Source organism: Octodon degus, unplaced genomic scaffold (assembly GCF_000260255.1).
Source record: "Octodon degus isolate 3935 unplaced genomic scaffold, OctDeg1.0 scaffold00275, whole genome shotgun sequence".
NCBI classification, from domain to species: domain Eukaryota; kingdom Metazoa; phylum Chordata; class Mammalia; order Rodentia; family Octodontidae; genus Octodon; species Octodon degus.
Window position 1 is genome coordinate 1,012,463 of NW_004524851.1, and position 13,163 is coordinate 1,025,625.

Sequence of the window (13,163 nt, forward strand, 5' to 3'; positions counted from 1 at the left end):
GTGTATTATTTGTTGAAACTGTACTTCCGATTTGATTTGAAACTGTCTCATTGCTATATGTTTATCAATAAAACTGTAGAAAAAAAAAGAAAAAAAAAAAAAAAAAAAGAAAAACCTGCAGGAAGTTAAAGCAAGGCTGAGAAGAGCCCAAAACCTTGACCAACAGGTAGGGAGGCTTTCAGGACCCGAGGACAGCACAGAAGGAAGACCCTTGAATGTTCTTCTTGTCTCCCTGGGCAGGCTAAGACCACAGGGACCGTCACCCTAACCAAAGCCTGTTGCTTTAGTCCAGGCACAAGGAAAAGGGCAGCTTAGTCAGACACAAACCTTTCAGCCGTCAGGCCCACTCCAGCCGGGCAGCACAGACAGACGGCAGAGGCGTTGCTGCAGGTGCCAGAGGGCTGGTGAAGGAAATGCCCTGCTCCCGAGGGCTGCCGTACCGCACCCCACTCTTCCCTGGTGATGGACCAGAGGGAAGTTCCGGCCAGGACAAAGGCAGGGGTCGAGTCTACACATCAGACAGGGAGAACTGAGATGGCCCCGGGGCAGCTGCCGTGGTTAGGGGCGTCTTCCCAACACACACCAGCGGTTCTGCACGGACTCCCAGAGCGGCTGAGTCCAGCACGCTCGTGGGGCCCAAGGTAACAGCATTCGGTGGCTGTAGATTAATGTGTGAGGCCTGAAATTAAACCCAAGACCGTTGGAAATGGTGTAAAGTGTGAAATCGGTGCATCTGTAACAGAACTTTCAGGGATCGCACACTCAAGAGGACAAGTTGCTAGAGAACGCTATCCAAGACTTAAAGAAGTGGCGACTGTTCTGTGGTTAGTGCTTTGACGCCTGGCCTTTGTAAATATATTTTTAAGATATACAGATTTAATACTATTCTGAGGCTCGGCCGTTCTCGGCCTGCACAAGTGTCACTTCAGCCACGGCGAGGCGTTTGCAGCTCCTCTCAGGCTGCTTGAAACGCAAACCAGAGCCGCCGCCGCTGCGGGTCAGCGAGGACCGGAGAAGTGGGGTCACTCACGATCGCTGTCAGGGCCTGAAGCACTGCTGCCGCTCGAGCCCAGTGTGGTCATTTCTGGAAAACCAAAATGCAGTTTTGCTCGTCACTCACGCGTCAGCTCGCACAAAACCCTGCGCGCTCCTGTTTTCAGCAGTTTTATCATAAGAGCGAAGCACTGCACAGAATCCAATGTCCTTCGAAGCCCAGCAGGGTGAGGCCGTCCAGTGGAACCCTTAGCAGAGGAGCTCGGTAGGCCTGAGCGTCTGAGGCCCCCGCACGCAGCCTCTCTTTGCTCTGTTCGCTCCCCTGCCCTGCCTACTGTCCTCTCATCAGTGGGACCAACAAGAATGAAAATGGGCAAAGGGGATTTGGAGGAAGAGGGAAGGAGTAGGGCAGGGGAGAGAAAGGGATTTGAGTGGAACCAAGCCGCAGGACACACATGAGCCCGCTCCCAAGGTGCTTGTGAACCTCTGCTGCAGCCGTGCTCGAATGAAAGCAGGAAGGAGCTATCAGTGCGAGCAACGGCGCAGATGGAGCTTAGGGACCTATGCAAGACGAAAGTAGCCAGTCTAGGAGGTTACCTTTCAATTCCACAATATCCTTAAAATGGCATAATTCAGACAGAAGGGCAGCTCGTGGCTGCCGAAGCAGAGAGGTGTAAGCGGCAGGAGGGGCATCTTCGGTGGTAGAGTCTGGATTTTGACCCCATTAATAGTCCAGGGGTTGGCTGTGACACTGTTCTGTCCTTCTGCAAGGGGGTGAAACCGTGTGAAGGGTGGATGGGGTCTCTCCATACTACCTTTGACATTTGCGTGCGGATTTATAATTATCTCAAAATAAAAACCTTAATTAAAATACTCTCCCTGCCCAACACGTAGCTGCACAAGCCTGAGCTTCCTTCTCGTCTCAACCCAGCACCATATGGTGGCGGCGAGCGCCGTGGCCCGCGGGAGGGTCCAGATGACTTGTTCTAGGCCAGGCGTTCAAAGTTCTGCAAAAATAGAAAGCAGCAATGCCGCTCTGGTTGAATGTATGCTTCAGTTTTGGTAAATATTATTTCTCTTTAAACTATGCATTTTGTGTTAACATATAATGACTATTCTTGTAAACTTTCAATAAATTATAAATATTTTGAAAGTATTTTATTGCTAATAGAACAAATGACGTAAATAAAACCTAAAGAGTTAAAGGAACCAAAAAATCATGAGCTTTGAGAACCGCACAATTAGACTTTGGTTAATAATCACAGAACTCGCTCAATGCACAGTTCTTGTGACTATTCAAACATGAGCTAAAATATATCGAGCTTAAAATGTAAAATATGATCAAATGGTCAAAGATGTGCACACAGAAGCATCACTGAGGCACAGTTACCCCAATATTTCTGCACAGCAACCACAGCAAGCCTCCTTCTGAAGAGATTGCGTTAAGCTTTGTCCCATCCTCTCGTTAACAGCATGGACTCTGGAAGCACCGCGTGTACTCCTACAAGCTTTGCATAGTCAAAAGCCCTTAATAGCAACAGATTCTGCAAAAGCACTAGAGAAACTGATGTTACTCAGTGACAGATCTCTCTGATGAGGACTTCAGTGTTGAAGTTTTGTGTACCTATTATTCAATAAAGTGGCGTTTTATGCTCACCCTGATTGATAGGAAGATCGGAATTGCTCTGCTCTGGGCACCTGTTCACCTCCCTGTACATCCCTCTGAGTATTACAAATTTCTCATCCATAATTATCTGATTCTCATCATTCCCAATTATCACAGATAAATTAACTTACAACAAGTATAAGAAATCTGGTGTCAGCACATCTAGCAGGTGTTTAAAATGAATTCTAGTGCTGGTCTCTAGTTGCCAGGGAGAGAAATCTAGAGCTCAGATGACGTGACCAATGGGATCATCTCTGTCGGCTGTGTGGACCTGGTGCTCCTGGGGGAGCGTCACTTTCTCCGGTCAGTCCTTGCTGTGTGTCCCTTTGTGACACCTGGGGTGTGACCCTGGTCCTCCCCACACCCTCCAGCTGAGGCGCTCACTGCGTTCAGTGATGGAGCTGCTGACAGCCGTGCATGTGTCCACTCCAGGGCCTGACCCTCCTGCATCTACCACAGACGCCTGCTTTAGACTCTCAGTGCAGAGATGGGCTGAGGCTCCTCAGCTGAAGATCAGCAGCAACAGCAGCAGCAGCACCAACACCAGGGCAGAGCCACTTCCTGGATCCCATCACCGAGATCGTGTCACCTGGAGCCCACAAGCAGCCACCGCCCAGGCCAGCACCTCAGCAGGGTCCAGCCGCCCCTTTGCACTCCTTATCATGCCCAGGTGATAGAAGACAAGGAGCAGCCCAGGAGCTTTCCAGAGCAAGAGAGACACGCATGGGGTCAAACAAGCAGATCTTCACCGGACTTGGACCCTTTTTCCTACTTACCTTTGCTTTCTAATTTAAATTTTACTTTAATATTAATCTGGAATATTGCTTTCAAATTATTTGTAATTTTCTGCTCTTTAAAGCAGTGGTTCCATTCTCCACCCACTGTGCTCTCCGCTGCACACTTCATCAGCCCCTACCTCGTCCGACCGTCACCGCTTCGCTGAGGACCTAGCTCCGTGGGCTGAGCACCTGCCTGATCCTCACATCTTCTATTCCAGAGCGTACTCCCTTGGTCTCCAGCCTTCAGTGTTGTCACTTTCCTAACTTATTCTTCAGGAAGTCATTGCAGCCTTTTCCTCAGCTGCAGGGCTATTCTTCTGGCTGTCATGTCCCGAGTTTACATCTTTGATTTCTGACGGAATGTTTCTCAAATAATACTAATCAAGTTTTAGGGTCACAGCTAGTCCCAAGGCCCTGTATTTGGACCTTAGTGTGACCTGTCTTACTCGGTCTGTTGACTTCAACCTCATCCATTCAGTTAGCGAGTATTCCTGCTTGTCGGCGAGCCCCTGTTACTTCTGGCTCCGTGGTGTTCTACAGCACCCGCCGTCGGCAGAGCCGGCCTGTGTGTCTTCTGACTACGCTTTGAAGATCGCTGTCCTGCTCCGTGGTTTCCCCTGAGCTGCGGGCTGGTGTTGGTCTGCTCACTGCTGGCTGCTCGCCTCTTTCGGTGTGAAGGTTTACAGGCTCCTCTTCTCTACCAAGCCTTTGACAAGCATATTATTTTCCTTCCCTCTGTGATGTTCATGTTTTATGCAGATTAGAGCTTGACTGTTAATTATTCTCATTAATGTATTATTTTTTCACTTAGAACTTTCAACTCTTGCAGTTTTCTCCTGATTTAGTCCTTAGTTTCCAGCCTAATGCCCATCAACCCTACACAGTTTTATATTTAAACATTGTGTCATTTTCTTGTCCTTGGATTCTTTCCTTTTTTGTGATAGTCAGCTGTTCTCCATTATGGCAATTTTTAAAAAAAAATACAAAAAATTGTTATATATGTAGTATCCAGTCTGGCTTCTTAAAGTGATTCAAAACTCCAGAATGGATTGCTTTTCTTGACTTTTCTTTAACTTCTCTCTCATCTCTTCTCAGTATCCTTTGTCCTCATCCCATATGGAAGACAGACAATCTGGGGTGGGAGAAGGTGGCACCACAACATGAACGACATTTTTCTTCAGTCTTGCTCTCTCATTTTTCACAAGTCCAGCAGTGTAGACTTGGGAATGGAGTTCTAGCCAGGCCGGAATTTGTGGCCAGTGCTCCCGCAGAGCGGAGACCCGAGCAGAGTTAGCCTGCAAAGTGCCATCTTCTACAGCAGTGTCATAGCACCTGTTAGTTGCCAGATAAAACATTAGCCTAATGTTGACTGTAAAGCTTTTAGGGTGTTAAATGTAGGGTGGCAGCCCTTCCTGCAGTGAAACTGTGATCACAAGACATAACGTGATAGTAAAATAAGCACACCTCGCGAAGGTGGCCCAACTGGGGGACAGCCACAAAGGATTTTATTAATACTAGAGTTGAAATTATAAACGTCTTTTAAATTCAGAATATGAAGATGTCACACTACCCAGTCGGACCCAGTAGTCCCCCTGTCTGGGAATGTTCTGTTTAAGTACCAGCTGGCACCTACCACTTTCTTCTTTTGTGAAAATAGTTCATTTTTGTGGACTTACAGTGAGTTCCATGGAGTCAAGACAACCTTTAAAAAGTTAAACTTAAAGAACTTGTATTTTTCTGATTTTAAACTAGCAAGTCATACAGGTAAATGCCCCAAAACAACTCAAAACCTCTATGGCCAGCTGAACACCAGCAGATGCCAAGAAGATAAAAAAACAAATGGGATAAAATTTGAAAGAACAAAGTCCAAAGTACAACTGATTTTTACCCATAGGCAAACATTCACTCAAAGCAGAACAGTGATCTAAAAATAGGACTAATAGAGTTGTGAAGCACTTAGAAGAAAGCCTTACAACTTTTATGGTCTCGGACCTGGTGACTGGTTGTACAGTGCCTTGAGCGGCACCAACACTGGCACCACCAATGACGTCAGCCAAGGAGGGGACTTGGCAGCACAGCTCCGAGGGAGCGCGCGTGCTTAGCATGTGTGCGGCCCAGGTGCATTCTAGGACAAGGAGAGGGGTGGAAAGTGGGCTGCATAAAAATTAAAAGCATCACGTAGCAAGTGGGATGGCCAAGAAAGTGAAAATTTGAGATAACAAATTGAGCAGATTTCTAAATCATACACCCAGTAGTGGCTTAGTATAGATAATACATGCAGAACTTTAAATTTTATACTGAAAAGATGAACAATTCATTGTTTTTAATGGAAAAGGATTTGAACAGACATTTCTTCAAAGATATCTGTTATGGGTGCTCCCTCAGAGCCTCACACAGTTACAGGTCGGTGCTTTTTCATAGGTGGAAGGATTTAGAGTATGATGCTGGGATCGATTCATGGTGTAGTGCAGGGGCCAAGAGCACGAGGCTAAGGGGTCTGGGTGCTACCGGCCCTAAGCACCCTGCATAAGATGTAAGGGACAGAAGGAGCTGCAGTCGCCCCTTGCTGCCGTGCTGCCTCTGCCTGCCATGGGCTGTTTCTCCTCTGTGAGGCCCCCCTGCCTTGGAGCCAGCTGCTTGTGGACTGAAACCTCTGCAAACTGTGAGCCAAATAGGGCTTTCTTCCTTTAACTCTGGGTGTTGAGTATTTTGTCTCAGCAACAAGCAAAGTGAGAAGACAATGTCCAACAGCCAAAAGATAGAAGGAAAGATACCCAGAACCCCTGATGATTAAGGAAGTGCAAATCCAAGCTACAACGTAATTTTACTTCCTGCACAGCGGGATGACTTGCAGCAAAATAACAGGTATCAGAGAAACGGGAGCTTTTATGCACTGCTTTCGGAGATGCAGACTGTTGCAACCATTATGGAAGACTCTTGGGAAGTTCCTCAAGGTAAACCTAGAGGTGACACGCGGCTCAGAACTTCTTTCCTAGGTATTTACTGGAGAGGAATTCCACACAGAAGTGCATAGCGGTATGAACAACAGCAGAAAGAAGGGGGTCCCAGATGCCAACAGAGGGTTGGATAAGCACATTATAAAATGGTGGAGTACTAGTGAGTTGGATTGACACAGGCTACTATTCGGGTAGAACTAGACATTCTGCAAAGAAAAGATATGAGATATGAAAGGTTATGCAGACTGGAGGGTTTCCTCCATGTGAGCATCCGGGGCTGGCAAACGCTTGGCAACGCAGAGCGTGCTAGCACTTTCACGAGGCAGGAGGAGAGCAGGATGGCTTCACAGAGCTCCTCTGAGAGGGTTCTCGGGTGCGTCAGTGTGAGGAGAGGTTGGCACTGGAGAGACGCAGTGCTCGAACAGCATTCTGACTGCAGTGATGTCACCAAATTGCAGGCCTTAACGTGATGAAGCCCATGCCACGCAAGTGCATCTGCAGAGTGCTAAGTGACCGTGCAGAAATGCACTTCACAGCAAAGCTGTGTCTTTTCTGTTCTTTAATGCCTATATTCACTGACATACAGAACAGCATTCATTTTCAAAAAGAAACTTTTTTTTTAACATAATGGCCATCATTATAAAAAGCAAATTTTGTTTTTAACATAGAAATACTTTTAATCACTTTTTCTGGTGCAATAAATACATTTTACCATAATTTCTTGCTTAAGTAAGTATTTACTTCACAAATATTTATGGGTGCTGTGAACTATGAAGTTCTATAAATAGTTTAACATGTGATACATAATATTGCAAACATTTTGGCAAATTTTCATCCTAAATCTTTATGATGTAGGGCTGGGGAGACAGCTCAGTGGTCTAAGCACCTGCCCACAAGAGCAAGGACCTGGGTTTGATCCCTGGTGAGGCATGCTGTACTGGCCCTGGAACGCTGGGCACTCCGTGTTGGCCATAGAAACTGGGTGTGATCATGTATGCCTGTAATCCCAGAACTGGGGAGGCTGAGACAGGAGGATCACTATGAGTCCAAGCTGGGTAATAAGAACCTATACTAAAAAAATCTTTATAATGTAGAGTTACAATGGGAAACAATATTTTAAGTTTGCATAAAGGAGCCCTGGAGCTCAAATGACATTCTTTAATTCTAAAGGTGTTTTTGCTCCCTAATTACCATAGTCAGTATGAGAAATGGTCTGAAATCAACCAGCAGCATTATTCCTCGGAATCCTTGTGCCACATGGGAAGGCTTGTAAGATGTTGGAGAACCAGAAAGTAAAGGACACAATTCTGTTGCTTTTTTTAAGAATACAAGAAAATTGAACTCTTTCAGCCCCGACTAGAGTTACTTTAAACGTACACCACCAGACCGAATATTCCTTTTGATAGTGATCTCCTTACAGAGCCCTTTGCAATCCCGGGATTCTCCAGGTATTTGATCAGAGAGAAAGAACATAATGTGGGCCTGGGTCACTGAAAACCGGTGGCCTGCTGAAGTCGCAGGAGAGGAGCTATTGTCACAAGGGCCTTGGTCGGCTCAGCCTGCACAGCGATCCCACAGAGGACTGAACACAGGCACTCGGCTGGTATGGTGGTGGCGTTGTGGATAAACATTGCTTGATGCTTTTATTTGTTAAAAGTGGGACCATCGAAGTGGTGCTTTGGTGCTCCTAGAGGCAGGCTTTCAGGGCTGCTAACAAGCGCAGGCGAGGCCTTTGCTTTGCACTGAGCTCCCACCCGTGGCCCACACAGACGGCGGCCAGGCGGAGCCATGCACGCTGAAGCTCCTCGCTACCAAGCCAAGCCTGAATTATTTGTCTGGCTTTCTAAGAAAAATAGCCACCAAGCCCCCCAAGGCCAGTCTTAAGGAAGCCCTCCACGTAACCCTCCAAGCGCAGAAACCTGACCCAACCTGATTCCAGCCAATCTTTGCTTGGTGTGTTCCTTTGTTGCTTCTCCAGGCTCTTTCTCAAAGCCAGCTGCTGTCACACTCAGCACAGCACTTACTTTTTGATGAGACATGGCTTGATTCATGAATTACAAATAAACGCGAATTACACTATTGAACTAAATGGACTGTAATTGCGACTGTGACAAGCTGATGCTATGAAAATAATGTATGGTCCCAAGTGACCTACAAATTTTAGTAATAAATGAATGCATTTAGTGGCTATTATTGAGGATGAGGACTATATTTATTCTGCTGTAAATTCTTTGACCTTGAAAATAAAATCATCCTACTGAAAATAATTTAATCAACACATGTGGAAGAACTTGGAAATAAATTTCTCCTCACAATTCATGAAACATTTCTTTTTTGTTTAAGTTCATAGACTTTGAAAGTCAATTGTAGCGTCTTAGAGGTGACTTTGAACACGTCATCCCTAAATAACTCTGAGGAGGATCCATGCATAAGCCACAAATATTATGTTATGTAACTCTCAAAAACAATAGCGCTCTGAATTCTGCAAACAAAACAAAATTTTATTTTAGGTAAGGGTGACATCTTCACATTTTAATGAACCTGCCCTTACAGATATTGCAGGGTGGTGACATGTGGTGCCAGAAGCTTCCCAGAATCGGTCCCCAAGAGGGGACAAACTGGTCCTGAGTAGCCAGCAGAAGTGGGCTTACAGCAAATACACTTTGGGAACCACTGCTTCTCCCCTGGAGGCCCGTGGATTATGTATCTGCAGACACGAGGCTTGGATCTATAGTGACACTCAGAATGGCAAGCACATCAGGCAGAGTGTTTTCAAAGAACTTAATCTTTGTTAAATGCCAAACTCGCCTTCTTTTGTGTTTCGCAGGTATGTTCCTGCTTTGTACAATATTTAAGTGGCTCAAATAGAATGAGGCAAGAAATGAGCTTCCCGCCCCAGAGCCTGTCAGGCCCACCCCCTGCTTACGGGAGTGTTATCAATGTATGTTCACTTGTCACCTTTGACCTTAATCTAGCAGCAATGGCAGCGCTGACAGATATCCGAAACAAGCAGTTGCTTGACATATTGGAAGCATTTTGATTTGACAGGAAGGAACAAAAAAACATTTTCTTTAATAATGTGAGCTGTCAGTGAACACAGACCAGCACTGACCCCTGAGGATCCATCTCTCATTCAGGATAGAGTAGGGTAGCCTGGCTGAGATGGGGGGTGGCTCTATTTTTGATAAGCCAGTCCCTCAGATTAAAATAATAAAAGCTGGTCTGTTTGTAAGGAAGAAATAAAACTGATGTTATAAAACGTTCAGCCAAGTGCTCACTGGTGGGATATCATGTCACACTCTTACTGAGTCAGCCGGCACAGCCAGGGAAAGGAAGGGGCCAACCCCGAATCAGGGGCTGAGCCCTCGTCACCCCTTCATGGCTACACGGGATGGTGGGGCTCATAGACAAAACACAGTTTCCTGGAGAAGACAATCTGTCAGCGTCTTGAAGATGGAGTGGTGAGTAATTCCTGAAACGGCCCCTTGGTGGTGAAGAAAGCCAGACTTGCCTGACATTGACAATGAGCGTCTTGACAGCAGGAAATGCTGAACTTCACCGTGAGGAACCAGCGAAGAAAGAATTTCAGACCGAGCAAGCTTTCACCCGTTGTACAGGAGTATCATCAGGGACTGAATGAGAAGGAACTGAGGATAAATACTTGAGGGGACCTTAGGTCCTTCACAGTCCATTGTCTGGGCTTTTCCAACCCATTGTCGGGGTTCCCACCACAGAGGGGAAGTTCAGTGTCTAAGTGTTCGCACAAAGTCGGGAACTCGCCGCGAATCCTCCACACGGACGGGTACTGGATGAAAGCACAGCCGGCTTGGATAAGTAGACGTGCCGGCCGCTTCGCACCTGCGCGGAAGGAGGACCTTCTCCCTGTTACCTAGTTATGATGACCACAGAGGTCACCTCGCAACCTATTATGGTGCCTTGCCAGCTTATTTGTCAATATATTTGTCTTAATCATGACACTGATGAGTTAATTAGTGAATATTTTCATACCCTGAAAGTACCCTAAAATATATAAAATGGACAGAAGTATCTATTATTGCTTATTATGCCATAAACAACACGGCTCTGTGTGGATAGAGACTTAAATAGTGGACTCCACATTCAAACAGCCCCGTTTGGAAATGGAGAGGCAGAAATGCTGCCGCTCCACGTGCCAAAATGTGGAAAACGGGCCAAACACAAAAACCAGTAAGCTCTAAAGAATCAGTGAAAATATCGATATTCTCATAATCTCCAAGCAGAAAAACTACCTTAAGAGCTGCAATTTTATGAATCATGCATCCAAAGCCACTTCTGGTGTGAGCCGCGTGACAACCTGGGGACGTGGGAGGGAACGCCGAGCGCCAGGCCAACCCTGGAGGGAAGGTCTCGCGAAGCGCGCGCCACCTCCCGCGTGTCAGCTTCGCGCGGGGCGAGCGGCACTGTGACGGCCGCTTACCTCGCGGGGCGCTGTGGAAGCTCGCCTCCTGCGGTAGCTCGCTCCGTCTTGGAACACCCAGACAGTTGAGGAACATGGAGAAACGCAAGTCACCTCGTAAGGGTGGCTTTACTACAGTAGCAGCTGCTTAGCTCCGGAGCTGACTTCTACGGTGTGTGCCCCCTTTTTCCATTACTAGAAATTTAACCGAAGGACATAACCTGGCTTCTAACCGAAGAATTGCCTATAAAAATACACATTCTGGAGCTTTTCTTATAGGTAAGAATCTGATGTTTCTTAGCGCACTTTCCTTTGTGGCGCACTCTCCAGGCCGCTGAAGGCGCAGAGCGCTGCTCCTTGGCGCGCATCCAGTCCAAGGAGTGCAGAGGGGTGAGGCCCTCAGCCTCAGCCTCAGCCTCAGGCCGGGGGTCAGAGATCCTCAGGAGAGCAGCCCTGGGGTCTCCGAGGCCCGACTGCGGGCCCCTGGCAGGAAAACGTGGGCTTTACAATGTCTTCGCCGAGATTATTTGTTAATCCTCAAGGAGGATTTTGTATTTCAGATTCAAGATGTATAATATACTCCATGTGGGCTTTATTAACTTCAAAAGTGTTTGCTGGCATGAAGGAAGATTTCATTTTTTGCATATTTACTCAACAATGAATCTCTTGCACATATTTTCAAGTTATACTTTTATATTTGGTTATGAAATTCGTAAGACACAAATAATGACAATTTTTTTCACCTTTATTCAATAAATGTACCTCTCACTATTTGTTGCATTGTTTTGCTAAAACATCTACAAAATCTGTTTTAAAGTCGGTGGTTTCTTTTTCCTTTCCTCTGGGTAAACTCTTCGGAAGTTCTTGAGGTTAAATGTGAACTGCAGCCATAGCTCAGAGGCAGTGCTTTACTGTGAAAGGAGATGCACTCTGAATTGTAGAATAGCAACTGTGTTTGGTCAGAAATAGATCTATGATCTTATTTATATTTCAATAAAATATGCTTTGTTCTATTCAATATAATGCTTTTACTCCTATTTCTGGACTCAAAATGATAATTGGAAAGCAATTCAAAAATTGCTGGTTGTAAGAGCAGAAAGTGATGCTGCTTACAAGCCCTCTGCTAATCCATGGGAAAGAAGCTGTGCAGACCTCAGTCGGGTTGTAGAAGTCCACAGGACTCCTTAGATCTAGGCGTTGACGTTCAGGCTGCCTTGTGCATTGCCACTTCAGCTGTTTCCTGTGAACACACCTTCTCGCAAATACACCGAGACTTCCGTTGCTGAGAACCCGGAGTAGCTTCAGTTCCTACAGATGGGCCATGTGTTGATTGTTTTGAGCCCAAAGTTTAGAAGGTTGGTTTTCAAATGGTTGGTTTGTGGTTGTTCTCTGTTCCCACACGTATGAACACACACACACGCACACACACACGGAGTCCTGCGGGTTGGGGAGCCTCAAGGAGTGGGTGGCCGCCGGCTCCATCATGGCTGGGAGTTAAGGTGTGGAGGCAGCAGGTGCGGATTCTCTCTCCAGTGGGGACTGAGGGAAAGAGATGCAAGAGACAAGCGGGATTTGCAGAGCCGGGGCAGAGGGACGAGTTGAGAACCAATAAGGAGACTCCGTGGGCCCGATGCCTGGGATAATCGGCCCCGCACGCGACCATCTAGGAAAGCACAGGGTCACTTCTAAGCTGAGCTCCAGAACCTCACTGCTTGGCCATGCTTGACTGTAGAGGCGAACTCGCGTAGCTTAAACGTGGCTGCTTTGCGATCAGAATGCTAGAGAAGGAATGCAGATCTAAGTGGATTCCGTGCTCAGGGCAGTGCTCACGCGTGGAGGGCCGTGGACGGGCGCAGAGGCCCGTGGAGGGCTGTGGAAGCTCACAGAGGCCCCGGGGAGGACGCGAGCAGAGGCCCCGGGGAGGGCCGTGGACGGGTGCAGAGGCCCCGGGGAGGGCCGTGGACGCGCGCAGAGGCCCCGGGGAGGGCCGTGGAAGCTCGCAGAGGCCCGGGGAGGGCCGTGGACGGGTGCAGAGACCCCAGGGAGGGCCGTGGACGGGTGCAGAGGCCTCGGGGAGGGCCGTGGACGCACGCAGAGGCCCCGGGGAGGGCCATGGATGCGCGCAGAGGCCCCAGGGAGGGCCGTGGACACGCGCAGAGGCCCCGGGGAGGGCCGTGGACAGGTGCAGAGGCCCCGAGGAGGGCCGTGGACGGATGCAGAGGCCCCGGGGAGGGCCGTGGATGCGCGCAAAGGCCCCAGGGAGGGCCGTGGACACGCGCAGAGGCCCGTGGAGGGCCGTGGACAGGTGCAGAGGCCCCGGGGAGGGCCGTGGA